This window comes from Oncorhynchus mykiss, chromosome 9, assembly GCF_013265735.2.
Source record: "Oncorhynchus mykiss isolate Arlee chromosome 9, USDA_OmykA_1.1, whole genome shotgun sequence".
NCBI lineage: Eukaryota > Metazoa > Chordata > Actinopteri > Salmoniformes > Salmonidae > Oncorhynchus > Oncorhynchus mykiss.
The window spans coordinates 49,417,076-49,444,785 of record NC_048573.1 but is presented as its reverse complement, the minus strand read 5'-3'; the positions used below and the strand labels follow the sequence as shown (position 1 = coordinate 49,444,785).

At 47.2% G+C, this 27,710-nt stretch overlaps 1 protein-coding gene across 6 annotated transcripts in view; it reads right to left on the bottom strand.

The window, feature by feature from the left end:
• Positions 1 to 27,710, bottom strand: part of sulf2b (sulfatase 2b) — a 180,602-nt gene that overhangs the window by 49,002 nt on the left and 103,890 nt on the right. For 2 of the 6 annotated variants that reach the window (XM_021616041.2, XM_021616043.2), the window contains exon 1: positions 3,581 to 3,906. The exons of 1 other annotated variant lie outside the window; for it this stretch is intronic. The gene's annotated coding sequence lies outside the window, so the exon portion shown is untranslated. Of the gene's footprint in view, positions 1 to 1,405; positions 1,494 to 3,580; positions 3,907 to 27,710 lie in introns of those variants that run through there. 3 more of the 6 variants (XM_021616042.2, XM_021616044.2, XM_036988226.1) reach the window with 2 other exon arrangements.

Below are 27,710 nucleotides of genomic sequence, written 5' to 3'. Positions count from 1 at the left end.
CAGGGACAGTTCACTAGAGATGCAAGTGATCACACTTAAAGGCAAATTACGCTAGTTCAATGGAAGACACAAGAGCAAAGGTCAGACTAATGGAACATAGGAAACATTTTCAACAGATAGATGATCACATGAAACCCCAAATAGCGTTAGTTCATTGGATAACACATTGAAAGAGAGAACCTTTTTGCTTCAGTTTCTAAATCGCACTTGAGACTGTTTATGTTCATCAGACGGTAGAGAGGAAGCTGTAAGCTCTCGACAACCGCAAAGGACCACAGCCCCAAAGGAGCATCGCTGCACCAATGAGAGCCGGGCTGGTGTACTAGTTCAGTGTAAAGTATTGGTGGGCTGCTAGGGAGACCTGCCCAGAGACTGCCGCCATCTGCCCCTCAGCGTGTCACCACGGCAACCCTGGTTTTCACCGGAGCAGTAATGAGTGCCCTCTGGAGGCGTGGTTCCTGGGCTCTGTGTGTGTGTGTGTCTCCATGTGTGTCTGTGTGTCTGTGTGTGTGAATGTTGCATCCATTAGATTCGTCCCAGAACACACCCCCGCATGGGAAAGGAGGCGCTACACCAGCAGCAGTGTCCACTCACACCTCACATGGAGAACAGGCTACAGAATCATAATGAAATGCAGAGACATCTTTTTCTCTCTCTACTCCCCGTTCTCCCACAGCATCCGTCTCAGTACTGAACAGACAAGACTCTCCACACGAGCTCTTCTATGATGATAGTTCAATTCCAAACAGCTACTATACATTTTGACATTTGACATCCAAATAAACAAACATTTGCCTCCTACCTAATTGAGATCATGAATTTAAAGCGTACAGCGCCGAACCATTTAAACTTAGTTATAGGTAATCTGTACAGTATTCTAATCAGGTCGTGAACCATTCTGCCTCACAGAAGTGACTGGAGAGGGAACAGATTAGTCACACTGTTACAGTGTTTTAATTACCAGCCTCCTCATGGAAATATCCTAGTAGAGCACAGGCTCTCACACACACACATCTCGACCTCCCCATCAACAGTCACATTCACAGCTGAACATTACTTTTCCAAATGTATTTTCATGAAGATTGAAATCACAGAAACAGCTCCACATTAAAACAGATGACAACAAGACAGAAGAATAATGAAGCAGTCACTTCGAGCAATTACATGGAATATAGCCACAATCAATTGAATTTAATCTAGGATGTATTGCCCAAATGGTTGAATGAATTCACAATATGAGGGTCCAAGCCTCAAAATAATTGTGCTTGGTCTGGTTTTGAAGGAAAATTAGGTTTTGAGTGTTTTTAATTATTTCGAACACCACAATGGACTATAGCTGTTCTCTCACTTCCGTCAATTCATTTAAATCCCTACTTTCAATTGCAAAGGATGTCATTTACTTAACTCTTGTTTTTGTACAACAGTCTTAAGTAGCGAAGCCCCCTTCCTGCTCTTTGATTTCTGGGTAATCTGCATAGAGCGCTGGGCGCACCCTGTAGAGAACCATTACAAAAGACACAGTGAGGAATAAAGGACAAAAACAGCAGCCAGATATGGCACTCACACACACACACACACACACACACACACACACACACACACACACACACACACACACACACACACACACACACACACTTTCACAAAAGACACACAGCTTGTGGCGGTGGAAAAACCCTCACAACCACACTATTCACACAGAGTATACTGAGATTACACGCACCCCCCACCTCGTGTCACACACACACACACACACACACACACACACACACACACACACACACACACACACACACACACACACACACACACACACACACACACACACACACACACACACACACACACACACACACACACACTCACCATGTATGAGATTTCCCATTTTTATTCTTGCCCTGTCATATTGTATGTGTACGGGATAGATATAAATCCGTCTGCACTAATCCTGTCCGCTGTTATATCACCAGACATATGTCATGTTATTCTGAGATAATAGGAAAATTGTGATTTCTAATAACTATTCTATTTTTGCCTTTATCTGTCTAAAATCATCAGCTTTCATTATTAATTAGTTGAACATGGAGAGCCTCCCAGACCATGGTGTGAATGAGCGGGCTACATATGAATGGACAGAAAAACAAAAATCACCACGTAGAAAGTGGAGAATAAATGTATTCACACGATGTCAAGAGACAAAATCATCTCCAGTAGATTACCCTCAGTTCCCGAACATCCAGAGTAGATTTTAGCACTATCACAAAGATCTGGTATCTACTATGACACCTGTGCTTCCGTTCCTATCTCCGACTTTCAATATACTGCATACTGTACCTGTTAACACGTATTTCACTATGAAACACTGCATGTTAAGCAACATAATAACATTCCCCAAAATGATTGTGTGTAAGTACAGTATAGAGCAACAGAGTAACATCAGACAAAGGGACCACCAGAGACAAACAAGAGATTTGAGAGCTTCGTATTGTATTTGTGATGCTCACGGCATGATGTTGGCGGATCCAGAGACAGAGACTGACAGACAGACAGACAGACAGGGAGAGAGACAGAGAGAGAGAGAGAGAGAGAGAGAGAGAGAGAGAGAGAGGGAGAGAGAGAGAGAGACAGAGACAGAGACAGAGACAGAGAGTGAGAGAGAGAGAGAGACAGAGACTGACAGACAGGGAGAGAGACAGAGAGAGAGAGAGGGAGAGAGAGACAGAGACAGAGAGGAGGGGGGAGAGGGGTAAGGGTCAACAGGCATCCTCTCCCAGTAGCACATCTCTTCGCTGGGGCAGAAAGGACGGACTGACTGCTACAATGTCCCCCCCCCCCCCTCCCCAAAACACAGCCTCACTCTCACCCCCTCAGCCAGCTACACCGTGGGCTCCAGCAGTCCTCCTGCAGATTTCACGCCAGGGCAGCTTTTGTCCCAAACACAGAGCCGAGGCAGCCCTGGGGCACAGAGAGTCTGTACAGCCCACTCCATGACACAGAACCACAGAATTACATCTTACAGTGTATACCAGAAACTACACAACCTCTGAGGAGAGTCTGACAACTTGTGACAGTGCACTTCTATTACAAGCCTTCAATTCATGGCTCTAGATTTATACTCCACATATATAGACCACCACAAGTCTCATGTGAGTTCCAACTCCCTACAGACAGTCACAAACACACAGCGCTGTATATCTCAACGCCACTAGTCTTCACCGAGAATCACAGTGGCCAGACATGCTTTATACCCACCCAACTTCAGATGGAGCAAGACTGGGAGCCCGGAACTACAAACAGAGATACAACAGGGAGCCTTTACTACAAGCCTTAAAATCATCACTGCTCTGTGGTGGATAGGAACACATCCTAGAGCCAAGTTCCTCTGACTACACAGGACAGTGAGTAGAAGCTACAAAGCGGGCAAAAGCAGATTAAAACTTTAATCTCTGATGGAAACCTATAAATAGCCTGAATGTACGGTAGACTACAGAGGATCATCACTCCATCCCTACAGACAGTGCTCTCATTACCACGAACCCAGCCAGTCCCACTCCAGCTCCCTCTCCCATCGCAGCCCTACCTCATTGCAGTGATGCCCAGGGCTCGGACTGCACAGCACCGCCTGGGATCCGACGACAAACAAAAATCCTCCACTCACAACTAAGGTTGCATGGCAGTGTAATCCCTGATGGCAGCGCTACTGAACCTTGTCTCTCTCTCTCCGTGACCCTGGCTTTATTTCTCTCCCTCTCTCTCTCTCTCTGCTGCTCTCTCTTCCGGCCCGTCTCACTATCGGAGCTCCTTTCTGCTCTTGCGTTCTCTCTCTTGCTCTGCTGAGCTCTCCCTCTCTCACTGTGCGCGCGATCTCTCTCTCTCGCTGCACTAGCTTTCCCCCCACTCTCTCCCTGTGCACTCTCTCCCTGTGCACTCTCTCTCTCACTCTCTCTGCGCTGCCTCCCCTATTCCCCCTCCCTCTCCTGCACAGCTGCACTCTCTCCCCTTTAATTCCTCCTCCAGTCTTCCCAGGCAGCCCATATCGCAGGATTGATGTGCTCTAACCTCGGGGTCTACTGTTTTCAATTTAGCGCCCACGCCTCTCCCTGTGCTGTCCTCTCTCCAGGGGGCTCTGGGCTGGGGATACGGCTAGGGATACTGTTTCCACAAAGGGTTAACAGCTACAGAGAGAGAGAGAGAGAGAGAGAGAGAGAGAGAGAGAGAGAGAGAGAGAGAGAGAGAGAGAGAGAGAGAGAGAGAGAGAGAGAGAGAGAGAGAGAGAGAGATGGAGAGAGAGAGAGCCTAACAGCACTAACACACCAGAGAAACAGAGCGCCGACCCCATCTGGGCACTACAGAGAGAGAGAGAGGGAGAGAGAGCCTAACAGCACTAACACACTAGAGAAACAGAGCGCCGACCCCATCTGGGCACTACAGAGACAACGGGCTACACCATGAAATCAGAACCATGGACTCATACAAGGATCTCTTCGTTTATATTTCACCCTCTCTCTCTCTCCGTCTTTTCTCTCCCTCTCTTTCTTTCTAAGAAGCCACGTTCTCTCCTGTATTGTGTGTTATTACTGAGCACACAGGGCATGTACGATGTATGGGTTTGAGGTCAAATCAAACATTTATTTCATTCTCCGATGGGATCGAACACCACTACAACTTTTATAGCCATCCTTCTTTGTGTTTTTGTGTTGCGGCTGACATTACAAAGGATTCCGTTAGATAGGCCATGATTCCTTTTGGGACCACTTTTATGGATTCACTGACATTACAGGGATGAACAGGATATCTAGAGTAATCAAACATAAGTATTCACCATTTAAAGAAAGTATTTAATAGTGGGGCTACTTTTCTTGTCTATATCTCTTCATTATCATTGTAAAAGTTTCAGCCCCATAATAATAATAATAATAATACATTTTATATATATATATATATATATATATATATATATATATATATACATATATATATAATATAGATGGGAATACTATGATGTACTGTAGAAGAATGGGCAGTTTGGTAGATTGAGCAGGAGAGGACAGTGTCTACTGTAACTAAATGAACAGTGGAAATTAGTTCCTCTGGTACAGGTGGTGACAGAGCGATCCAATAACAAGTCATTTAACACCAATCACCCGGACAGATAAAGACAAAGCAGGCAATTAAACAAGGCCAGTGAAAAGGCATCCAAAACAAAAACAGGAGGCGAAGAAGCAAACTTATACAAGCAACAGTACAATCTACCACAACATGAGGGATGGAATCACTGAGCTGGCAAATTCCCATCTGAGAGTTTAAAAAAGAGCCTGTCCTTGTTTTTGTCACAACGATCCAAAGGGAGAGGAAACAAAAGGAAACGTATCAAATTGACTGTCCTATCTTTTTAATTAACGTTGTCCATTTGCTCTCCTTATCGCAGTACATTAACAACTGCCACCCAGAAAGTGTAGCAGTAAGTAAAGTGAGTGTGTGTGCGCGTTTATGAGTGTGTGTGAGAGAGAGAGAGATGGCGAGAGAGAGAGTGGTCCCCTTCGAGTTCTCAGAAAACCCACACAATGATAAGGGGAGTGGTGAGAGAGAGTTGGCGAGGAGAGAGAGAGAGAGACAGAGAGAGAACGAGAGAGAGAGGGAGAACAAGAGAGAGGGTGATGGGGTTAGTCTGCAGATTCCAGGAGTCCTGACTGGTCCAGTCAATAGGAAGACAATGGGTCTGGACGTCCATGCCAACAGATTAACATGTAAATTGCAAATTATTGTGATTGTGTAGCTGAGGCTGGGCTGTGGCTGTGATTAATGCAGGGGTAATTGAGTGCTTAAATGATGGATGGGGGCTCCGGTGTGACTCAGGCTCTGGGGCCCCTCGCTGTCGAGTGGGGATTTAATGAACCCATGGTGGGCCAATGAGCGGCCCGAGCTCCGGAGCCCATTTGTTTGATTGATAAAGTGGCATTTTTTCTTTCCAAAAATAATCTTCCCTGGAATGGCACAAGTCAATTCCCAGGCATGGAGTTTCTCTCCACCCTGAGGTGGTTATGTGTTACTGCTACCGATGGGACAGAGACACCGGTCCTGCGGCGATGTCTCGCTCCTGTGTATTTCAACGTGCTAGAGATGACTACTAACATATACGCATGTCAGAGACGTGGACACAGGAGAGCCCTAATCTTGTCCAGGACATTGATGCTTTATCACACTAGTCCAATGGTCCTCACCACGGTGTGTATTAAATCCCATGACAGAGGACATAGATAGGACTACCTAGTCATCCAGTGTGTATTTCTGACCCTATATCACCAGGATGTTCTATTGCTCCTTCTCTCTGCCCCTCACCCATCCTCCTACCACACTGCTGACGCAGTATACAACACCACAGTGGTGCAGATCCTGCCAAACCATGCTCACTACAGCAAAGCTCTATCACTCATGCTAATGAGCACTGAATAAGGCAACCTCCTGGGGAATATATTGTATTACAGGGTTTGATACACTGTTAGCCTGGTATGACTGTGTACTAGTAGTAGTCTTGGTCCTGGTTGGATAGCTCAGCGTATTTGCTCTTTTCTATCATTGCTTCTGGTTTTATTGGTTGCCGTGGAGGAGGAGGAGCAGGAGCAGGAGCAGGAAGAGGAGGAGTAAAAAGAGGGCAGAGCATTTGAAGAGGTTTTATATTTTATTTATATTGAACCTTTAGTTAACTAGGAAAGTCAGTTAAGAACAAATTCTTATTTTACAATGACGGCCGACCCCGCCGAACCCTCCCCTAACCCGGGCAACGCTATGCCAATTTTGCACCGCCCTATGAGACTACTGTTCACGGCCGGTTGTGATCGAACCAGGGTCTATAGTGACGCCTGTAGCACTGAGATGCGGTGCCTTAGAGCCCAGGAGGAGGAGCGGGAGGAAGAGGGGGAGGAAACTAGGAAAGCATAAACTAGGTAGGTGAGTAGTAGAAAGACAGAAAGAAGGGAATATAAAAGGGTTTGAGTAGTTCTCTCAGTCCCTGAGTGTGACAGGCATGCTGAATCCAGACAGACAGGCGATAGTAATGACAGTTCATCTCCTTCATTAGTGTCAGTGTGTCTGTCACAGTGTAATTGCATGGCTGGTAATTACATCTCGTGTAGAGAGATTACATGCTCCTCGGTCATAGTGTATAAATCTCTGCATGGCATCTTTATCAGTTGATGAGCTGTCCAGTGCTGGATTGTGTTGACGTAATTGATGGTGTACTGAAGGGCGGTAAAGCCAAACTCTAACTAATTGTCCTTTAACAACCTCTGAACAGGATTATTCATCAGTATATATTAGCATCTAATTAGAAGAGAAGATAAGGCATTTCTATTGTCAATGGGGACTAGTTTGTTAGCGATAAACATCTTTCCGCCGTGTTAATGTTTCTTTGTTAGCTAATTGTTCAGTTTCAATCCCTCCACTGTGCTTCTGGACAAGAGATAAGGCAGTTTTCAGACCCAGAATGCAAATAAAAACAACTTGAGCAGGGTTGGTTGAGCTCATAGGTCAAAGTCTCGGTGACCCCTGTCCAACACTGCATTTTTAACTCTAAAGAATTCATTACCAGTTCATCTGCATCTTTGGGTGTATTCGAGGTGCCCTCTATAATGTGTGGGAGCTAGTTTGCCTCGCCCAGGGCTCCTTGCCTCGCCTCAGTGTGAACACACAAGCGAGGATATAGTGCGAGGGCCTGTCAAGGATTAAGCACTAAGCTTGATCCCTGTGGTAATGATTTGTAATGGCAGATATTGAGCAATAAGCCTGCACAGCTACAGCAGTTACAGACAGGCAGCATTACTCCACCATGTCGTCTCTGCTAGCTGACAAATGTGACTGTAGCTATCGCTCTGCGCCAAATCAGCTTACGAAGGCCACAATGTCACCCTTATTATGGATTCAGGAAATCTCTGAATACCACAAAATGATTTATCCACAAGAAAGAAAAACACAAGTCAGCTCTCTAATAACAAGTCTGCGAGTGTGCCTAGCGCTGCCATAATGCCTTATCTTAATAGCTCATCAACGTTTTGTCTGAGATTACTCGCATTCTGTACTATCCCCTCCTCCTCCCTCAACACTAGATAAAACACTTCTTCTGGGGGAGTGAATAGGTGACCCATGCCTGGATCTTGAATTGCTGGCCACCTGCCAGCGCACACAATTAATTTGCTCATTAATGAGACGTGTGTAATTGTGAGAATGATTACTTGAACAACATCACCTTTGGCACACGAGGTTCAATCAAAGCGGTGGGAAAGATATATTATTCTGCCAGTCTTTCAACATGTCATTCCTGAGACTCAAACATAACAAACAAACATAACTTAAACTGTTTCTCAACTTAATGAGTCTTTTCATCCAGGAGAAATGGTTATTTCCCTCTTTTGTTTGGAGCAGGAATATATTGTATAAATAAAAAAAAGAGGCCTTGCTGCTCTTCGTTCTAAGGCAAAGTTCTGTAGCAGCAGTTGCCAAATACCACTGCTTGGCCTTCCGTGCCCCTCCAAGTTCTGAGAAAGGCAGTGGGTGGATGAGTAATTCTTCTTCTTTGCTTGTGAATCTGAGCAGATTCCTGGAAATAGCATCAACCATCAACTGCAGTAGGTAACTTCAAGGACAGTAGGCAGCAGCTGTGTTCGTTTGATATGGTGATATATAGCATGTGTACAGTTTTACTGAACCTCGCCCTCCTCAATCCTCCTCCTGCCATTCCAGTGTAAAGAGAGCGCAACGCCATCTCTGGCTCAGAGCCTCTACACCTGTCTGCTGTCCCAGCCTCAACGCTGATCATCATCAGGCTGCTTTACAAACTGAATTGAACGGAAAGTTTCGCCGAGAGAGTTTTTGTTAATTAGATAAATAGAGTCTCAAACACACAAAGGAGAGCAGAGGAGAGCACTCTTACATAACCCCGTCGAAAGATACACTACCGGTCAAAAGTTGACACACCTACTCATTCCTAGGTTTTTCTTTATCTGTACTATTTTCTACATTGTAGAATATTAGTGAAGACATCAACACTATTAAACAACACATATGGAATCATGTACTAACCAGACAAAGTGTTAACCAAATCTAAATATATTTTACATTCTTCAAAATAGCCACCCTTTGCCTTGATGACAGCTTTGCACACTCTTGGCATTCTCTTAACCAGCTTCACCTGGAATGGTTTTCCAACAGTCTGCAATTTCTGAGGCTGGTAACTCTAATAAACTTATCCTCTGCAGCAGAGGTAACTCTGGGTCTTCCATTCCTGTGGCGGTCCTCATGAGAGCCAGTTTCATCATAGCGCTTGATGCTTTTTTGCGACTGCACTTGAAGAAACTTTCAAAGTTCTTGAAATTTTCCAGATTGACTGACCTTCATGTCTTAAAGTAATGATGGACTGGCGTTACTCTTTGCTTACTTGAGCTGTTCTTGCCATAATATGGACTTTGTCTTTTACCAAATAGGGCTATCTCTGTATACCACCCCTACCTTGTCACAACACAACTGATTGGCTCAAGCGTATTAAGAAGAAAATACATTCCACAACGCACACCTGCATTCCAGGTGACTACCTCATGAAGCTGGTTGAGAGAATGCCAAGGGTGTGCAAAGCTGTCATCAAGGCAAATGGTGACCACTTTGAAGAATATCAAATATAAAATATATTTAGATTTGTTGAACCCTTTTTTGGTTACTACATGATTCCACATTATTTCATAGTTTTGATGTCTTCACTATTATTCTGCAATGTTGAAAATAGTATAAATAAAGAAAAACCCTGGAATGAGTAGGTGTGTCCAAACTTTTGACTGGTACTGCATATTAAGCCTCTTTACTCTAGAGGTAAATGTTTCTGAAGTTGAAGCTCATCGCATGTAAGAATATTAAAATAAAAGTAATCTCTGGCGAGCAGGAGGATTCAGAAACGCACACCCACCCAGCCAGCCAGACATTCATGTGCTAATATTTGTATTTGGGCCCTATGGGAGGCCACTTTGCTTTCATACTACTTTTCTGCCTCTCTCCAATCCTCAGCAGTACAGTCTCATCTCAACATAGAGAATATTAATGGGATGGACTACAGAGGAGGAAGAGAGAAAGCGAGCGAGAGAAAGATAGAGAGAGAGAGTAGAGAGAAAGCGAGAGAGAGAGAGAGAGAGAGAGAGAGAGAGAGAGAGAGAGAGAGAGAGAGAGAGAGGGATGGAAAGAGAAAGGTAGAGAGAGACAGCAAAGGGAAAATACAGGTTTTCGTGTACTGGGGAGTTGAATGTACTCACTGCGTTTAGCATTTAAAAAATGCCTATTATGCAAGAGAAAGAGATTGGGATGGAGAGAAAGGGAGGGGGGGGGGGGCAGGGGGGGGGGGGGGGCTGCTGCCTTTCTGACAAACCTCCAGTAGATCTAAGGGCTGTCCAGATTCCTTGGGGGAGTGGTGTGTGAAAAATAGACGAGACACAAATGTAATCAGGCGACGGACACCAAGCTAATGTGACTGACGCGAACATGCCTGGCCATTCATCTGTTTCCCTGCCACCGCTGATTTCTTGCAGCAATATAGTTTTATTATTTATATATTTTCCAAATGTCTGAAACCATTAGCTGTGCCTGGGGTTCTTCTGGGTAGACGTTGCTTCCACTTTGGCTTTCTGCATACAGTACCAGTGGGAATATGTAAACTCGCTTGGGCTCCTTTCAAATTACCAACAAAAAAAGGCATTCAAATTCAAATCGAGTCATGACAAGCAGCTTTGCTTAACAATTCTGTTTTTTAGGGTTGCTGGTAGGAGAGGAGGGGTCTGGGGGATAAATAATGAAAAAATAGTGATGGTGAGAGTGAGGGCTGGACGTGCCACCTGCTCGTGTGCAGTGTGCCGGGTCATCCATTCAGCTTCCCACTTGCAGCATGGCCTCAACCCCCTTCTACGACCATGCAGTTTGTGCTCATGTAAACATACATCAAATCATCTACATCCTGTTAACAGACATGTCAGATGTAGATCATCTCAGTGCCCCGAGGGAAAACAGTCCTGGTGATTATCATATCTATTCAAACGATGTTCAGATCTACCAACCCTTGTTATTGAAAGGCTGACTTTGTCATGGCAACTATTATTATGTTCACTACGGGATAGATGCACATTCTCTAGGATGGATACAACACAAACTGAGCCAGATACAGTCGTTCATAACCAGCGCTTCAGGGGACCTATTGTACTGTGGTGTGTGTGTGTGTGTGTGGGTGTGTCTGCGTGTATACCAGGCATGTGTGTGTGATGTGTGCCCAACGCAAGATATGTATGCTGTCCATCCACATTATTTCCAATGAAATCAACTGTGAGTTGATGTGTTCCCATTCTATCCATGTGCAGAATAGCATCGTTCCTGAGTGGTTAGAAACACGGTGCAGTAGAGGGATGGAGGATGGATAGTCAGAGGTCAAGCTCTGCCAACGTTGTTTTCTGCAGTCCAATCCAACCATATCCTATGTCCCATACCCAGATCTCTAGATCTTTCACCCAGCTGGCTGTGCTCAGTGGGAAACAGTTGGAAAGAGAGCCATTCCCAGTGGTTGACACCCTCCACTGACACTGTCCACCAGCTCATCTAGTCCCTGGCTCTCTCTAGATCTGTTTCTCAGTCCCGTTCTCTCACTAGGGAACACTGGACCTCTCACACAGATCCCATTAGTGCTAAAAGTTGGACCAAGAGACTCTCCAGGGAGGCGCACACACACACACCTCAGTGCAAGCCAGAACAATGTCATATGCTATGGTCAAGCCTCAAACAGGCAGATATAACCTGGGCACTGATTGAGCCCTTACTACACTTGATAGGAAAGAAATGACTCATTGTCTATTTCTAGCTGTCTACCCCTCACTGTGTTTCTCCACCACTGGTTCCAGGCATGGCTCTCTGATCATGTGGTGAGTCAGTTTCCTGTAAAGCTTCCAGAGATGGACCAGTCATCCCAGATGAGTATCACTCATAGCAACACCACATCCCTACGGTTACGTGGCGTACAAGGACTAAAGAAGGAGAGTTACTGTCTGTACTCACTTATCTCTGCTTGATCACACCCAATCCATCTCTCTCTCTCCGAAGAGCCACTCCATAGGATAGGACAGCCTCATGCTACTTCTGTACAGGAGATGTCATGACATAGGCTAATGTGGGGGCTACAACCAGGTGCTCTGGGGGCTACAACCTGGAGCTCTGGGGCTACAACCAGGATCTCTGGGGGTTACAACCAGGTGCTCTGGTGGCTACAACCTGGATATCTGGGGGCTACAACCAGGATCTCTGGGGGCTACAACCTGGAGCTCTGGGGCTACAACCAGGATCTCTGGGGGTTACAGCCAGGTGCTCTGGGGGCTACAACCTGGAGCTCTGGGGCTACAACCAGGATCTCTGGGGGTTACAACCAGGATCTCTGGGGGTTACAACTAGGATTTCTGGGGGCTACAACCAGGATATCTGGGGGCTTCAGCCAGGAGCTCTCTCTTTCTGTCTGTCTGTTTGAGTACTCCAAACTCAATTCTCCCACTCAGCAGGTAATCCCGAAATGAAATGGAAACTCCAATTCACACCGTGCAATCACCAGGCAAGGAATCGACACACACACATCCAAACGCATGCACACACACACACACACACACACACACACACACACACACACACACACACACACACACACACACACACACACACACACACACACACACACGCACACACACACACACACACACACACACACACACACACACACACACACACACACACACACACACACACACACACACACACACGCACACACACACACACACACACACACACACACACACACACACACAGGACTGCTGCAGTAACAATCAAGGGATACAAATGTATCAGACAGATTGGATTTCCTGTTCCCACACGGTCAAGAGATGAGAAGGGAGAAGCTTGTCAGCTCGTGTTAAACACGACTAGCTGAATCTCAGTTTTTGGCACAGAGTAGACAGCCTTACTGGATTTCCCATAGGCTAAAGCTACCGCCACATCTGTTGGCTGGGCTTGAAAACAGCTGTTACTTTCTTCAGCACAAACTTATGTAAGTGATTTGCTGCTCTGAAGAGAATCTCATATGGGTTAGTGCTTTAGAACACAGCTAGGCTACTGTCTGTTTCTCTGTCAGAATGGCTTGAATATACCAATATCTGTCTCCCTCCTCTTCCTCCCACCTGGTTAGGTTTCTGTAGTGAGATGTGAAGGTTGAGGGGGTGGTTGATCGGTCATTTGTCCCGCTGGGAATGGTTACTGGGTGGGGCTGCACAGCTGGTTCCCACACACATGTGGAGCATGCGTGAAATTATGTGTGTGTGTGTCTGTGTGTGTGTGTGCGTGTGTGTGTGTGTGTGTGTGTGTGTGTGTGTGTGTGTGTGTGTGTGTGTGTGTGTGCGTGTGTGTGCGTGTGTGTGCGTGTGTGTGCTTCTCATCTGACAGAGCTCATATAGCTCTGCTCTCTTCTCAGTGAACCTACATTATTCTGGCCTGCCACTACCTTATTCTCTCTATGGGCAACAGGCGTTACACTAATCCACTTCTCCTCATACAACGCTGCCCCCTGTGCCAAGCCTGTGCCAAGCCTGGGCCAAGCCTGTGCCAAGCCTGTGCCAAGCCTGGGCCAAGCCTGGGCCAAGCCTGGGCCAAGCCTGGGCCAGCTGCACAGTGTCTCACTACCCCCCACTGTGTTTTGTACTGTCCCTCTCTCTCTCTCTGCTGACACAGCAGACTACAGTGTTTTGATTTCTTTCTAAGCCTGGTGTTTCATAAACAGTGCAAACTATGAGTCGGGGCTTGTTCTCATGTGTTTGTCCCTGGCAGTTTGAAAATAAGTGTTTCGCAAATAGAAACAGCTGTGACACATTTGACAGTTTCTAAATAAATGACTTTGTAATTTTCCTCTGAGCCACAGAATGTGACAGATTCTCTGTGCCTGGAGTCACTAAGAGACTTCCACTCAGTCAGCCGCACAACGCATCTCTAAACAATAAGAAAAACATTCACTTTAACAACATCTCTCTGTTTGACTCCATCATTGAAGCTATGTTACATCTGAGCTCAGATGACACCTGGACAACCTGACTGGCTCAATTTGAACTTATTTCTGAGTGAATCTCCAGGCTGCATGATGTAACATCCTGCCCCACAACATCACCACCATCATGTCACCCTCCTGCATGTCCCCCCCCCCCCCCCCCCCCCCCCCAGCAGCAGCCCTGTTCTGTTTGGTGTTCAGTAGTAACCGACGTGATGTCCCATCCTGTAATGCTTGCTGATGTTAAGTAAGGCTGACATAGAGCTGGAGGTCATGGAGGGGGTGACGAGTCGACAAGACGATAAACACAAGGAAGGGACTGGGGACTGTAAATAAACACACTCAGGGAAGGGACTGGGGACTGTAAATAAACACACTCAGGGAATGGACTAGGGACTGTAAATAAACACACTCAGGGAATGGACTGGGGACTGTAAATAAACACAGGGAAGGGACTGGGGACTGTGAATTAACACACTTAGGGAAGGGACTGGGGACTGTGAATAAACACATTCAGGGAAGGGACTGGGGACTGTAAATAAACACACTCAGGGAAGGGACTGGGGACTGTAAATAAACACAGGGAAGGGACTAGGGACTGTAAATAAACACACTCAGGGATGGGACTGGGGACTGTAAATAAACACAGGGAAGGGACTAGGGACTGTAAATAAACACACTCAGGGAAGGGACTGGGGACTGTAAATAAACACAGGGAAGGGACTAGGGACTGTAAATAAACACACTCAGGGAAGGGACTGGGGACTGTAAATAAACACAGGGAAGGGACTAGGGACTGTAAATAAACACACTCAGGGAAGGGACTGGGGACTGTAAATAAACACACTCAGGGAAGGGACTAGGGACTGTAAATAAACACAGGGAAGCGACTGGGGACTGTGAATAAACACAATCAGGGAAGAGACTGGGGACTGTAAATAAACACACTCAGGGAAGGGACTGGGGACTGTGAATAAACACATTCAGGGAAGGGACTAGGGACTGTAAATAAACACACTCAGGGAAGGGACTGGGGGCTGTGAATTAACACAGGGAAGGGACTGGGGACTGTAAATAAACACAGGGAAGGGACTAGGGACTGTAAATAAACACACCCAGGGAAGGGACTGGGGGCTGTGAATAAACACAGGGAAGGGACTGGGGACTGTAAATAAACACAGGGAGGGGACTGGGGACTGTAAATAAACACAGGGAAGGGACTGGGGACTGTAAATAAACACAGGGAAGGGCCTGGGGACTGTGAATAAACACAATCAGGGAAGGGCCTGGGGACTGTGAATAAACACAATCAGGGAAGGGACTGAGGACTGTAAATAAACACAATCAGGGAAGGGACTGGGGACTGTGAATTAACACACTTAGGGAAGGGACTGGGGACTGTGAATAAACACATTCAGGGAAGGGACTGGGGACTGTAAATAAACACACTCAGGGAAGGGACTGGGGACTGTAAATAAACACAGGGAAGGGACTGGGGACTGTAAATAAACACACTCAGGGAATGGACTGGGGACTGTAAATAAACACAGGGAAGGGACTGGGGACTGTGAATAACACTCAGGGAAGGGACGGGGGACTGTGAATATACACACGCAGGAAGGGACTGGGGACTGTGAATAAACACACTCGGGGAAGGGACTGGGGACTGTAAATAAACAGAGGGAAGGGACTGAAGAGTGTAAATAAACACACTCAGGAAAGGGACTGAGGACTGTGAATAAACACAGGGAAGGGACTGGGGACTGTTAATAAACACACTCAGGGAAGGGACTGGGGACTGTAAATAAACACAAGGAAGGGACTTGGGACTGTAAATAAACACAAGGAAGGGACTGGGGACTGTAAATAAACACAATCAGCGAAGGGTCTGTAAATAAACACAGAGAAGGGACCGGGGACTGTGAATAAACACACTCAGGGAAGGGACTGGGGACTGTGAATAAACACTATCGGGAAGGGAGTGGGGACTGTAAATAAACACAGGGGAGGGACTGGGGACTGTGAATAAACACAGGGAAGGGACTGGGGACTGTAAATAAACACAGGGAAGGGACTGGGGACTGTGAATAAACACAGGGAAGGGACTGGGGACTGTGAATAAACACAATCAGGGAAGGGACTGGGGACTGTAAATAAACACAGAGAATGGACTGGGGACTGTGAATAAACACAGGGAAGGGACTGGGGGCCTGAGAATAAACACACTCAGAGAAGGGACTGGGGATGTAGGCATGTAGGGCTCTATGTGTGTTTGGGACGGTGGAGTTGAAGAACCATGGGGTAGGAAAGCAGGAAGTGAGCATGTTATGTGAAATAGTAAATAAACAACTACTCTCTCTCCACAGGGAGTGAGAAGCCACTACGGTCAAAATACAACTTTGATGCGCTCTTTCATTTAGCTATGACTCTTCCTAGCTCTCCCTATCTGGAAATTCTTCATTCTAAAAGTGCAACCACTCAACAACCTCTCAGTGGTGCAACTGTGAGAACATATTTGTATGTGTATGTGTGTTTGTTAATACATAAACATGGACTGTGTGAGTGTGAGAATGGGTATTTACAGGCTACTGCTCCCCTGGAGTCTGGCATTTCTCCCCTCTCTGGTCCTGCTGGCAGGGAAACGGGTCCCTCTCGCTCCTCTCCACACCCGTATCCACAGGCAACCAAATGGAATGGTGGGCGGTGTGGGGGCCATGGGGCGGCTACTGGGGCATTCTGGGAAGTGAAAAGGCGGAGTGACCCGGAGGTCAGGGCACTTTGGCTCCCGCTGCCTGGGTCACAGCACGGTGACCGCCCTCCGCCCCCTACCCGCCGAGAGAGAGAGAGAGGGGCACACAGCTACAAGGACCCCCACCAGGTCACAAAATGGCTCCAGTGGCCCTGGATTAAGGCAGGGAAGAGGAAACCACACTAGGGAAGGCAGGCAGGAAGGAAGGAAGGGCCAGTCTGTCTCCCACTCAGCAGGTTAAGTGGGTGCTTAGCACAGCGGTTTAGGGGGTTGAGAGTGTAATTACCACGCAAACCACGTCCAACCAGGCAACAGAAAGGGACTAAGAGCGGGAGGAAAAGAGTATACTTTACTTCTGCCATCTTCAACAAGAAGGCAGGTTAGATGACATATCACTGTGCCAACATACAATCACCCCATCTCTTGTTCTCTACGTCTCTCTCTCCCTCTCCTTCTTCCTCTCCCTCTCCCTCTCCCTCTCCCTCTCCCTCTCCCTCTCTCTGAAGGGGAGATACAGATACTGCCTTCACAGTACTTTCTCTACCTCTGTACTTATATTTCATTACAGTGTAGTCAGCTTGAGCAGCATTTCTCCCCTCCCTAAGCTGTCAAACTCAATCATGTAACCCTCACCATACACACTGACAGAGAACCTGCCTTAAAGCCTATGCGTGTGTGTGTGTGTGTGTGTGTGTGTGTGTGTGTGTGTGTGTGTGTGTGTGTGTGCCCGCTTGTGTGTTTTAATGATCTGCTAAAAGTAAATATGTCTTGCCGCTGGAAGCTGTGAACTAAACTAATTATGACATCCCCTCTGTTCAATTCAATCCCAAATGTGTAAAATATGAATACAACTAGGGAAGAATGACACTCACACTCTCGCTCAGGATTCTATTTCCCTCACGGCATCTTTCAGCGGTACTCCTTTCTAAAACAAGCGTTGCAGTTTGAGGAAGACTATTATCGAGCACCAAGAAGACAGACTAAATACTGATAGGGACAGTCCCAACAAAACTCCACACTGCGTGCCCCCCAGTTACTCTTAAGCGTCTTTCAACGAGGCCTGAATGTAGAACCCAAGTCCCTTTACTGATTTTGGGTGTAAATAAGACACACCTACAAGGTTTTCCTCAGGTCTCTCGTTTCCATGGCGTTATCATCACCGTGGCCACGAGAAAATCACTATTTATGGCAGAGTGAGTCAGTAATCTATGTTAGGAATTCTTCACAGTCAGTCATTTCTGACTCCCCCCACAGTGACTCAGCTGGCTCCTGTATTTCCATAATTCGTTATTTGTCTTATTTCATTTTAACAATGTGTTTTTCACATAGGTCTGAGCGGCCAGCCGATTAGAACACAGCGTTATTGCTCCGGGACCTCAGTAAGCGCGCCAGCCTGCCGATGTATTAAAAATAATCACAGTGGAGTTCAGAGACAGAACAGAAGCAGACCATATGATGTCCTTCCCTGATGGCACCGTATTCCCTTAATAACGCACCGACAGTGTGCCATTAGGGACTCACACAAAGCCCTTTAAAGACCAGACTCCTCCGTAATGACGTCATCTATAAGCCCAGATCTCATTTGATAATTAGATAAGGCTTCCACCAATAGGATTTAGTTGATGAAATTAAAGATGAATTGATAAAAGAAGTGGACTGTGATTCTGGCTCGGTGGAGGCTCGGAGGCTACCCTCCATGGCTGCTGTGACATTAACTTTGCCTCATAGAAAAGCAAGATACAAATTACCTTGTCAAACGTTCCTATAAATCCTTCCCACGTTCCGTATGCAGTCTAGATCCCTGTATGTCCCTCTCCGGTCCCTCTCCTCCACAGTGTTCAAGCGTGGTGGGGATATTAGGGCCAGTGTTCTCTGTTCTCTGGCTTACCTGTGATGACGGCCCAGCCAGTTGATTCTAGTGTTGGCTTTGATTCTGTTTGGGTTGGGTCTAATCTGGTTCTATCTGGGTGCCTTGCTGTGTTGTGCAGCGCTGTGCAAGTGTTTTCCAGTGGCTCTCTGCTGTGGGCCCTTGGTTAGCCCCTGTGACGGCACTGCCTTTCTTTAGTCCTTGAGAGATTGATGAATCCATTATTTATGCTCCCGGCCCATAAATCTCAGAGTCGAGCCCTAAAGTGAGCACCTCGCGCCACGTGGCTTCTCACATTACCCCCTTATTCGTCATGTTTAATCATTCATTTAGGCCGCGCGGCCTGCCGCAGGGGAGGGACATGGCACAGGAACACGCCTGTGGGTTGCTCTCTCCTGTGACACGTGTGTGTGGGTGTGTGCGCCGGTGTCTGTGCATGTGTGTGTTCTAGCCAATGGGCTCTTGGTTGGTTAACCCCAGGAGACAGTAAGAGATTGGCCGTCTGTCGGTCCTTTGGTAAATGTCAGCACATTGATAGAAGGGTATGATGACATATGGAGAGGAAATGTCAGCAGGCACAATGAGTATAAATGTCTGCATGTGTGTGTGTGTGGATGGATGGAGGTAGGGGACCAGGGGGATTGTGGAGATCCCCAAGGACCCCAGAGGACACAAAGCAACTGCTGTTCTGGTGACACTGTCTGGGGGGGGTAGAGAGAGAGAGAGAGAGCGAGAGGAATGGGGGAATACGCCTCTGTTTGTTTGTGTTCATCCAGTTCTCGTCATGTCCTGAAGAGTCTGATCCAGCAGTGGGTACTCCTCTCTGGCTCTCTCTCAGAGTACTCTGTCTAAATCACCTACCAGTCACATGGAGAGTATAATTAACATTGACCTAAAGCCACGACCAGAGACACCTGCATTTCCTAGAATGGGGAGAGATGGTCTATACTGTGACCTGCTAGAGACTTGGAGAGGTAACATATCCTCATAGGTAAACAAACAAACATCACCCTCTTTTCCCCCCTGCAATGGTCGAGAGACACACACTCACAGCCACAAACACACAAACTCCCCTTCCTTCCCACACAAACATATTTTGTACGCATTAGCTTGTGTTAAGTGACATTTTCTCCTTACGCTGCCATTCCCTGGGGGCTGAGGGGCAGGCTGGGAGTACAGGTGGAAATATTCAATTGCTCCGAGGTGCCACAATAGTGATGACACGGACACCTCTGCCACTGATGCTGCCGCGCATATTAATCATCCTCTTAATTACTCACTTCCATCCTCTTACACTGCTTTACATAGGCTGTGTCACACACTCGGCTCAGCAGAAACAGCTCCCCCTCTCTCTCCCTCTGCCTCCGTTAACTCTGTAACATAACACAGCCACTTCTCTTTCTCTCCCTACTGTACCCCTCCTCCTCATCCCTTCCTCACCACCCCCAGGTATGACTACAACACAGCACAGCACAATCCCCTCCACCACCCTAAACCATTACAAAAAAGAATCCCATCATCCTTCAGTCACCCCCCAGAACCCCAGCCCTACCTCAGTAGGCAAAGGTAGCTGAAAAGATGTCATTACAGCCATTACAGCCAATTTACCCGCAATCCCCTCTGAGAGGGCAGGCTGCACATTCAGAATAATGTGCCAGTGGTTGAGCTGAGACAGTAGTGTTATCTACATGTGAATGTCCCTTGGGATGGGTGGAGGCCCTCAGGCAGGCAGCTCTATCTCAGGCCCTGGGCTGCTTTGAGCCTCCCTGGGACCACTACCATACTGCTGCTGCTGGGAGGATCCGATAGGCAAGACATTGACCACCAGGCCAGCCAGCCAGTCAGAGCACTCAGTGACCTGGAGGGTGGGAAAAGTCACCTCAACCTCTGAACCTAGAACAGGTGATAACATGAAGCGGTCCAACTGTCTCATAGCTGGAGTTGGATCGACTGAACTCCACTGCTCTCATCAGGTACCAAGAGGAAGATATACTGTAGTAAATGGTTTGCCATTTACTACGAGTCCTCCCACACTTCTATGAGTATATCACCCCCCCCCCCCACCAGTTAAGACGGTGCTTCCCAGTGCGACCACTGGCTAATTGGCCACTCCATCCTAACGAGCAGCAGGTTGTAAATGCCACCTCATGCAGCGTGGAGGATCCCCTGGCTGCTCCTGGTCTCTCCTGGTGTGGCTCAGGACTGCCTGGTCCTACTGATAACAGGTCCTTTAGTGAGCCTCCTACCAGCAGCCTTCAGCCTCCTAATGACTGGCTCATTAATAATGCATCCACATAGACCTCCTCTGGATCCCTCTAATTGCCGTCATTTGTTTCTCCCAGCAGAGAGGGGGCTTTAAGTGTAATCCATACTGGACCAGCGACTCACAATTAAACACTCTTACTGAACACACACACACATGAAAGCTAGCATGTACATAAGCACAGTTAACTAGTAGCCTACTGCACGTGCACATTATTGCATTATTAGGCCATGGTGGAAATATAATGAGTTACTGTAGCAGCAGCTCAGTCTCTGATTACAGGAGATAGTGGTGATTGAAGTGAAAAAGGTGTGGCGAGAGAAGAGGAGAGGAGAGAGAGAGAGCGAAGAGAGGCCAGGGACTTAAAGAGAGCTGAGGGAACAGAGGAATGAGAGAATGGGAAAGATGCCTAGAGTCCCTGTGTGTCTGAGCCATAGAGGCACCTCAGAAACAGGATACACTTCCCACAGAAAGAGCAAGAGAGAAAGAGGGAGAAAGAGAAAGAGGAAGAGAGAGAATGAGAGTGAGAAAGAGAGAGAGAAATAAAGAGGAAGAGGGAGAAAGAAAGAGAGGGAGAGAGAGAAAGAGAGAGAGAAAGATAAAAAAAGAAAGAGGAAGAGAGAGAGGAAAGAAAGAGGAAGAGAGAGAGAGAGAGAAAGAAAGAAAGAAAGAAAGCGAGAGAGAGAGAGAGACATAGAGAGTGAGAGAGAGAGAGATAGAAAGAGAAATAAAGAAAGAAAGAAAGCGAGAGAGAGAGAGAAAGAGAGAGAAAAAGAGAGACAGAGAGAGACAGGGACAGAGAGAGAGAGAGAGGGAGAGAGAGACAGAGAGAGAAAGAGAGAGACAGCGAGAGAGACAGGGACAGAGAGAGAGAGGGGGAGACAGGGACAGAGAGAGAGAGAGTGGGAGAGAGAGACAGAGAGAGAGACAGGGACAGAGAGAGAGAGAGAAAGAGAGAGACAGAGAGAGAGAAAGAGAGAGAGAGAGAGAGAGGGAGAGAGAGACAGAGAGAGACCGAGAGAGCGAAAGAGAGAGAGGAGAGAACTGTGATGTCCATGGTTTATGTGAGGAGGAACCAACTGAGTGATGTTAATTTCATCCTGTTTCTTTCCAGTGTTTCATGGGTTCTATGAGTCCGTTTCTCTTCCTAGCCCCTGGTGGATCCTTCTGTACATTTACAGGTTGTGTCCCAAACAGCACTCTGTGCCCTATATAGTGCACTAGTTATGACCAGGGCCCATATGGTTCGGGTCAAAAGTAGTGCATTACATAGGGTATAGGGTGCCATTTGGGACGCATGACAGAGGGAAGCCATGGCCCTTCGTGCAACTCCCTGTGGACAGTAAAGTCAGGTATTACAGTACTTTATGAGCCTACATTATGTGTTTACTGCCTGTGAAGCCCTGCCTGCAGCTCACAGCCTGGGGCAACAACAGCTTCATCACTTTCATTAGACACAGACAGGTAGAGGCTGCCATGACAGGGGGCTCAGCGGACTATATAGTGCACTACCAAGAAGCGGTTTGAAATGCAGCTCTAGTGTATTGGAGGAGGTGGGGATGAAAATGGCCCATCTGAGGTAACGTGAGCCCCTGCCTGGCAGTGGGTCTTCCTCCTTCTGGGATCACAGCCCTATTGAGTTCTAGAGACAGGCCCTGTTCTGCTCCCTTCTGGGCTGCCCTCAACCCTGCCACTGGGCAGCAAACACACACACACACACACGCACGCACACGCACACACACACACACACACACACACACACACACACACACACACACACACACACACACACACACACACACACACACGATGGCCTGTCCAAGTCTTTCTAAACCAGCAGCTGCTGCCATTATGCTTCCTCAGGAGCACAGCTGTGTCACCAGCCACCACCACAGCCACTGTCATGGCTCCACTCCACACCACAGCAGAGATGGGGGTCAGGGGAAACAGTTATCCACCCCGTTCTCATTAGTTAGTCCGTGCTGTGGTTGTTTACCAGCTGGATTGTATCCTCATTCCTTAAACACACAATATAGAAACACAAACAGTGGCCTTTATGGAGACAGAAACTGTCTTCCTCTCTCCCTCGTTCACTGTCGCACGCACGCACGCACGCACGCACGCACGCACGCACGCACGCACGCACGCACGCACGCACGCACACACACACACACACACACACACACACACACACACACACACACACACACACACACACACACACACACACACACACACACACACACACACACACACCTCCAGCTAACTCCTGTACTGCTGATGAGGCAGAGCTATGACACCAGGATGAATAGGTGTGTGGTGAGTGTCTCTGGGCTCTGCTCTGGGGGAGGACGACGTAAAAGATGCTAAATCACCCGGTTCACAGCCCCATTGGGGAGCTTACGGGTAAGGGCTGGCCATCCGGGAACACACTCATCCATTCCCCCTATCCATCCCGGAGGAGACACACTCATCCATTCCCCCTATCCATCCTGGAGGAGACACATACTCATCCATTCCCCCTATCCATCCCGGAGGAGACACACTCATCCATTCCTCCTATCCACCCCGGAGGAGATGCTCTCAGTATGAGACATCCCCAAACAGACCTGCGATAGGCTCACTCTGACTACAGACCCATTTTCACATCAGAGGTTTATGTTACAATATAAGTGAGTGATCAGAGGGACTGATTCCATCGCAGTTCAACAACAATAATGGTAAAGGGATATGGGATAACATTATCATAGGGTTCTTTTTAAATGTCTAGTTGACATTAATGGTGTGTATAACATTGACTCCCAGGGCCCTGCCTCTACAGTACTACACAGTGTGAGCCTGTTCCTTTGCTTTGGGACAGATCCAGCAGTGTGAGAGTGGTGGCTTGGCTCTGGACTCTGTGTGGGCTTTCTGGTTTGTGTCTCCCGACCGCTTCCCACAGGGAGGAATTCTCACATTGTAATGTGGTAGTTTAGGGAACCACTTCGTCTGCTCTCTCGCCTCCTACTGAACTGTGTGGGCCAAAGCTTCATTCAGAGCCAGGCGAAAGCAGGATTGAATATAGAGGAACACACACATTAGGAAGGAGAACAGAGAACCACAGGGACAGGAGTCTCAGTCTGCCACCATACACACTGGAGTTGCACTACCATGTAGGAATGTGGTGGTCCCTCTCTGGAATGGTCCATATTACATGAATATTAAGACTTAATGACAATGGCACTTACACACCAGGCAGCCCAGGTGTGGTGTAGACACAGTGAGAGAGATCTACCAGCATTTAGCTAGCTGCCGATGGTGGTGGTGGTGGTGGTGGAGTGAGTCAGTGTGAGCACATCTGGCCCTAGGCTGGCATGGGTTCAGACAGGACAGCTTTGCAGAAGGGCCCTGAGTGGCTGTTGGTTGGGAGCCAACGGACAACCCACTAAGGACAGGGACAGACTGGAAGACAGACAGCCGTCCATAGACTCTCTCTCTCCCTCTCTCTCTCTCTCCACACAATACACACAAGCATGTCAAGTTAGAGCTCTCTCATTCATATGGCTTCTTGTTGTTACACAACATATCTAATTACACAGCTATACAGTTTTGAATACAAAAACAGATAGCAGCATTTCTACAAAAACAGACACTGGAACACACAGTGAGGTAAACAACCTCCCTCTGCTGCTCTTCTCTTGCCTTTCCTTCTACTGCGTCGCATCCTGCACTTGTCTCAGTTCATGAAATGTTCTGAAACATTTCCCCCTCTGCTTTAGGCCGACAGAAGTCTCTCATATTTAACATCCTGGTTTTGGAGTGGTTTCTCCCTCCTCTCCATCTGTTTTGGAAGCTCAGGGCTGGCTTCCCTTTGTGGTGGGCTGAGCTGTAAAAGTGTATGTGCCGTGCCAGTGTACTGTCAGCTCCTTCCCCACACCTCCCTCCCTCCCTCCACCCCAGTGACATTAACTCCATCTACAGGGCCTCAGGAAATGAGATAAATATGTCTTAGAGGACATGATGAGTCGGCACTTTCTGCTGTAGAGTTCAGCACTTAACGTCGAGAGCAGGGGAAAAAGAGAGCGAGAGAAAGTATGAGAGAGAGAGAGAGAGAGAGAGAGAGAGAGAGAGAGAGAGAGAGAGAGAGAGAAAGAAAGAGAGAGAGAAAGAGAGAGAAAGAAAGAAAGAAAGGTAGAGAAAGAGAGAGAGAGATGGGGTAGAGAAGGCAGGAGAGTAGGAGAGGAACAATGAAACGGTGAGAGTAGGAGACGGCGAGGACAGTGAGGCGAAAGGGAACAGATGGATGAGAAAAGGAGATGGAAGGGAGATAGAGAGAGAGTGGGGGATAGAGAAAGAGAGAGTATTGATGCAACTCTCTCTATTCGTGAGTCAAGGCTATCGGCACAGTACTTTAGTGAGAGAGAGAGAGAACAGTGAGTTTGAGCCGAAGGACGTGTTAGACACTAAAACCTCTGTCTCATCTCCTGGGATCAGCAAAATGGCTGTCAGAGACCTGGGGGCTATTTCTGTTCCCTCTGCCCCAACTGCTGGTTCATAACTGAGCCTGAGCTCGGTCAGAGCTAGCCTGTTTCATGGAGGAGGGAGGAGGAGTAGGAGCTGCTTGTCTCTCTATAGGATGACAATGTTATCTGATTGCAGCCCTAAAATCTCCCTATTGCCTAATAACGGCAATAAAACAGCGTGCTGGTGCAACGCCACTGACTCACTTAAAGAAGGAATGAGGATACAGAAAGAGGAAATTATTCATAGACTTTGTTCAAGTTATCAGGAGAAGAATTGAATGTGCGTCACACAGAGAAAAAAATGTACGTGTTTGAGACTGTTGTCAAATAGATATAATACGGTCTGGAAAGCCCTTGTTTCCAGGCAGAGTTAGAACCACAAACCACCACTGCTGCTCTGGCTACAGCCTGTCCATGTAGGGTGGCAGAGTCCTGAAGTTAACACCGGGGTGGAATCTGGACCACAATCTGGCTGCATGCCTGCATGCTGGTCTCTGTGGCAAGGGCACAATGGACAAGGACATACAGTGGGGAGAACAAGTATTTGATACACTGCCGATTTTGCAGGTTTTCCTACTTACAAATCATGTAGAGGTCTGTAATTTTTATCATAGGTACACTTCAACTGTGAGAGACGGAATCTAAAATCCAGAAAATCACATTGTATGATTTTTAAGTAATTCATTTGCATTTTATTGCATTACATAAGTATTTGATACATCAAAAAAGCAAACCTTAATGTTTGGTACAGAAACCTTTATTTGCAATTACAGAGATCATACGTTTCCTGTAGTTCTTGACCAGGTTTCCACACAGCAGGGATTTTGGCCCACTCCTCCATACAGACCTTCTCCACATCCTTCAGGTTTCGGGGCTGTCGCTGGGCAATACGGACTTTCAGCTCCCTCCAAAGATTTTCTATTGGGTTCAGGTCTGGCGACTGGCTAGGGCACTCCAGGACCTTGAGATGCTTCTTATCGAGCCACTCCTTAGTTGCCCTGGCTGTGTGTTTTGGGTCGTTGTCATGCTGGAAGACCCAGACACGACCCATCTTCAATGCTCTTACTGAGGGAAGGAGGTTGTTGGCCAAGATCTCGCGATACATGGCCCCATACATCCTCCCCTCAATACGGTGCAGTCGTCCTGTCACCTTTGCAGAAAAGCATCCCCAAAGAATGATGTTTTCAACTCCCTGCTTCATGGTTGGGATGGTGTTTTTAGGGTTGTACTCATCCTTCTTCTTCCTCCAAACACGGCGAGTGGAGTTTAGACCAAAAAGCTCTATTTTTGTCTCATCAGACCACATGACCTTCTCCCATTCCTCCTCTGGATCATCCAGATGGTCATTGGCAAATTTCAGACGGGCCTGGACATGCGCTGGCTTGAGCAGGGGGACCTTGCGTGCGCTGCAGGATTTTAATCCATGACGGCGTAGTGTGTTACTAATGGTTTTCTTTGAGACTTTGGTCCCAGCTCTCTTCAGGTCATTGACCAGGTCCTGCCGTGAAGTTCTGGGCTGATCCCTCACCTTCCTCATGATCATTGATGCCCCACGAGGTGAGATCTTGCATGGAGCCCCAGACCGAGGGTGATTGACCGTCATCTTGAACTTCTTCCATTTTCTAATAATTGCAGCAACAGTTGTTGCCTTCTCACCAAGCTGCTTGCCTATTGTCCTGTAGCCCATCCCAGTCTTGTGCAGGTCTACAACTTTATCCCTGATGTCCTTACACAGCTCTCTGGTCTTGGCCATTGTGGAGAGGTTGGAGTCTGTTTGATTGAGTGTGTGGACAGGTGTCTTTTATACAGGTAACGAGTTCAAACAGGTGCAGTTAATACAGGTAATGAGTGGAGAACAGGAGGGCTTCTTGAAGAAAAACTAACAGGTCTGTGAGAGCCGGAATTCTTACTGGTTGGTAGGTGATCAAATACTTATGTCATGCAATAAAATGCAAATGAATTACTTAAAAATCATACAATGTGATTTTCTGGATTTTTGTTTTAGATTCTGTCTCTCACAGTTGAAGTGTACCTATGATAAAAATTACAGACCTCTACATGATTTGTAAGTAGGAAACCTGCAAAATCGGCAGTGTATTAAATACTTGTTCTCCCCACTGTACCAATAACTTGACTGTCTGTGTCTACTGTTACAGCGGTTGTGAATGGGTTCACCTCTAATGTGCAGTCTTGAGCAGAGACATGTTGCCAGGCTGTTTCCTTTAGGTGAAATTGCTGAG